The sequence below is a fragment of the Eptesicus fuscus genome, chromosome 15 (genome assembly GCF_027574615.1).
Source record: "Eptesicus fuscus isolate TK198812 chromosome 15, DD_ASM_mEF_20220401, whole genome shotgun sequence".
Lineage (NCBI taxonomy): Eukaryota > Metazoa > Chordata > Mammalia > Chiroptera > Vespertilionidae > Eptesicus > Eptesicus fuscus.
Window position 1 is genome coordinate 25,160,285 of NC_072487.1, and position 3,937 is coordinate 25,164,221.

The 3,937-nt window shown below is 35.2% G+C and overlaps 1 non-coding gene across 1 annotated transcript; it reads left to right on the forward strand.

Moving 5' to 3' along the window:
* Positions 1 to 2,726: 2,726 nt before the first annotated feature.
* Positions 2,727 to 2,833, forward strand: LOC114232777 (U6 spliceosomal RNA). The gene has a single exon (XR_003618876.1). It is a non-coding gene; the product is annotated as a U6 spliceosomal RNA (small nuclear RNA).
* The last annotated feature ends 1,104 nt before the right edge of the window (positions 2,834 to 3,937 follow it).

Sequence of the window (3,937 nt, forward strand, 5' to 3'; positions counted from 1 at the left end):
ATACAATATTGTGGCAATGATTCAAGTACTGAAATAATAGTAAGATAAGGATATGCTATAAGCAGAACAGCTAAAACACTTCATTGAAAATGATATATTTTTGAACCAGTCATTTATACTCCTGGGCATTTTTCCAAAAGAGATGAAGATCTATATCTAAGCAAAAATCTGTCCATAAATGTCTATAGACTCTTCATTCATAATAGCAAAACAAACAAACAAACAAAATACCTAGAAATATCACTGATTTTATTACTCTCAGTTTTAAATGAGATAATATTCGCAATGTCCTTAGCATCATCAAAGTGTAGAATCTTAATTGAAATGTTTGGGTAGATTTAGTGTCAGTAATAGATTATTTTGATTGGTTATGTCCTAACATGAACTTTCAGATTCATTCCATATCTTGGTTGGAATTTCATGCATCTTTCATGTGTCCCATATTGTCTCTGCTGTCTGAAGTGTCCTTATTTGCCTCAAGACAATGGTGAACTTCCACTAAACTTCTTAACACCCATTTCCTCCTTTAAGAATGCTTCCTTGTAGCCTGATCTGCATGGCTCAGTGGTTGAGCATTGACTGACCAATGAACCAGGAGATCAGGGTTCAATTCCTAGTCTGGGCACATGCCCAAGTTGTGGACTTGAGCCCTAGTGTGGGGCCTGCAGGAGGCAGCTGATCAATAATTCTCTCTCATCATGAGGTTTCTATCTATCTCTTCCTCTCCCTTTCTCTCTGAAATCAATAAGAATATCTTTTTTAAAAAGGAATGTGTCATTTCATATAATTTGTACTATCTCTACCAGTATAGCTACATGTTCCATCCATTTTATCACTAATATTTCTAACATATGTTGCCAGTAAAACACAAATTAATGTCTGTTGGACATGTCTATTTATGTGTAAGGTATATCTTCAGTAACCATATAATTTATCATCCATATTGGAGCACTTTTGAAAGTAAAATGTGACAAGCTAACTGATGTAAATCCAGATGATAGTTTAGTTCCTTGAACAAACTCACCACTAAATAATCATGTGGATTCTGGGGACCATCTATAATAATACAAGTGTAATATGCTAATTAGACCAAACATCCTTCTGAACGACCTTCCGGATAACCTTCCAGACGAAGCCAGGGCTGCAGCTGCAGGATCAAGGCAGCCACCACAGCTATGAGGGAGTGATCCAGGCAGCCGCCAAGGTTGCAAAGGCCTACTCTTGCACGAATTTCATGCATCGGGCCTCTAGTATATTATACTTAATTATATGTGAGGAGACTAGCAATTCACTTTTTATTTAATCAATGTGTATTCATGTTTATGGAACTTGAACATGCACATGAATCCGTTAACAACTCCATGTACATATACCCTGGTCATTGACTTTTGGTAACTCCTGTGGTACCAGTTAACACGTTTCTGTCCCGCAGTAATTTGTTCCTTCATGCTGGGGGTGGGACTCTGCACAGCACATTTTTGATTTTCCATCTTGCTCCTATTCAGGCTCCAACAATAATGGACACTTGAGAGAGACTGAGAAGCTGGGGGTGGAAGGAGGCCTCGTTTTCTATTTGCCTCCTTTCCTTTAGCAACCTTTCTTCTTCACCACAGCAGTGGCAGTTACTCCCAATAGCAGCAGTTGAATCTAGTCCGCAGCTTTTTAACAATAGTCACAGACACAGCATCACTGTTCCTCCTCAAACACGCAGGCATGTGGGTCAGTCCCCTCAGCTTCAGAGGTCTGGCTCTCTGCCAGCTCAGAGATCCCCAGAACCCTCTCCTCAGAGCTTCCAGTTCCAGTTTGTGTAGGACCCTGTCTCCGATCTTGTACAGTTTAATGTTCCAAACCACTTTCTTTGTCTCATTTGCCCAAATGGTGGCAGGTGTTTTATGCAATTGCTACCTTCAGGATACCTTACTATTTTCTCCATGTCTTTCCATTTACTTATTCAACACTGTCAACACTAATTAGGAATTATTTGCATTATCTTGTTAAATAACTAAATTATACAGGCACCTTCTACAGGGATAATGTTGCTACATATTCCACAGAAGGTGTTCTTTTCTCTCTATGGGATCATGTTCTCATTCTGTTTATTAAATAATTAACTACCAGCATAAAATCAATAACCAGGCCTATGCCAGAAATTTGATATTGGTATTGCTTATGACCTCATTTTGCTATCTGTAGCTCCATATCTGAAGGCTCTAAACAGAAAATATTAATATCATAAACTCTAATTTTTCCTGACTGCAAAATCTTATCTTTTTACCTTCATTGTTTTGGTAGCTTCTTTATAAATCATTCCCTTGATTACTTATGCCCTCTTTGAGGTCTTAATCATAAACAAACATAGTCACAGGAAAGGAGTTACCATGGACAGAACTTCAGCTTTATTCTAATATCAACCTTCCTAATATCCAATATTTATTATATTTATATTTTTAATCTTAATGCACAATATAGCAATTACAATGGTAATTTAATATGTAAAAATATACAGAACTGTAAGGTATTAACAGCACTCATGTTATGGTAAATTTCTACACACCTTCATGTTTTAATCAGTGGAGTGCATTATTTAATTCAGCTCTTTTACCTAACATATTAAAAATAATTATCTATGTTCATATATATACAATGTGGGGGCAAACTAGGTTTATAGTTGTTCATATGGAAGATAATATAATAATTAATAAATAAGAATACAAAATTGAACTCTGGTGCTCAGTTAGACAGCATATATGCTAAAATTAGAACAATAAAGAGAAGATTAGAATGGCCCCTGAGCAAGGATGACATGCAAATTCATGAAGCATTTCATATTTAAAAAAAAAAAGAACAAGAAATTCTGTGTTTCTCATACTCACAACTGTAAGCAAACTTTTGTCCCACCTGTATTCACAGTGGTCACTCTATGGCTAAAAAATATTCCATTAATTTGGTAAGTAAATATATATGAAGCTATAGTTCAGCTTCTGGACATTTAATTTGCTTTCATATTGTTTTGTCCATACAACCCACATCATAATGAATATGTTTATAAGTATATATATATATATATATGTGTGTGTGTGTGTATATATATATATATATATATATATACACACACACACACACACACACACTTTTCTTTGAAATATGTCCTTAGAGAAAATATTGAGTCTGAGAGGATGAAGTAATGCGACTAAAAACATCAGAAAGAATTTGTTATCCTGATGGTTTATCTCTAGGGTCATCCAAGATAGAAAATCATGCTGAAATTTTTATATGTAGCCAAAAGATTTTGCATCAAAGTTGGTAATAAGAAATTGGAGACTATATTTTTCATGGAAAGCTTATTTGTTGGTAATGCATTTTTTAGACATATGTCTAGTGGGACATGAAAAGGGACAGTCGTATTTGCATTCAATAGTCTAAAAAGTAATTAAGTTATTTTAGACTCTGTCAGCAAGTGAGATCAGGCTGATAAGTAGAGAGGAAGTTGAAGATTCCTAAAAACACTTGAATATTAAAATTCAAACTTACACTTGATAGTCTATTGAGACAGGTACATTATTAACAGATTAGTGTTGTAGATACTCCATGTTATAAGCACATCCTTCTCACTCCCTTGAAGATAAGTGTGGCTATCCATTTTGCTTTCACTGGTTAAATACAAGCTGAAGCAATAGATTTAATAAACTAGGTCAGAGCAGAAGAAGTACCTGGTACATGAAAAAAATTAGGAAGGCAAACAAGAAGGTGTGAGGAAGAGTAATTCAAAAGAAACCAGTGATTAAATGAATTAAGTCCTGATGAAAGAGCAAGGAAAGATCAGATCCAAAACCTGCACTCTTGGAACAGTAATAAAACAGAGATTGTTGGTAAGAGGATTTTCAGTGGTCTGATACAAATAAGAGCTAGATTGGAGTGATTAAAGAGTGAGTAAAAG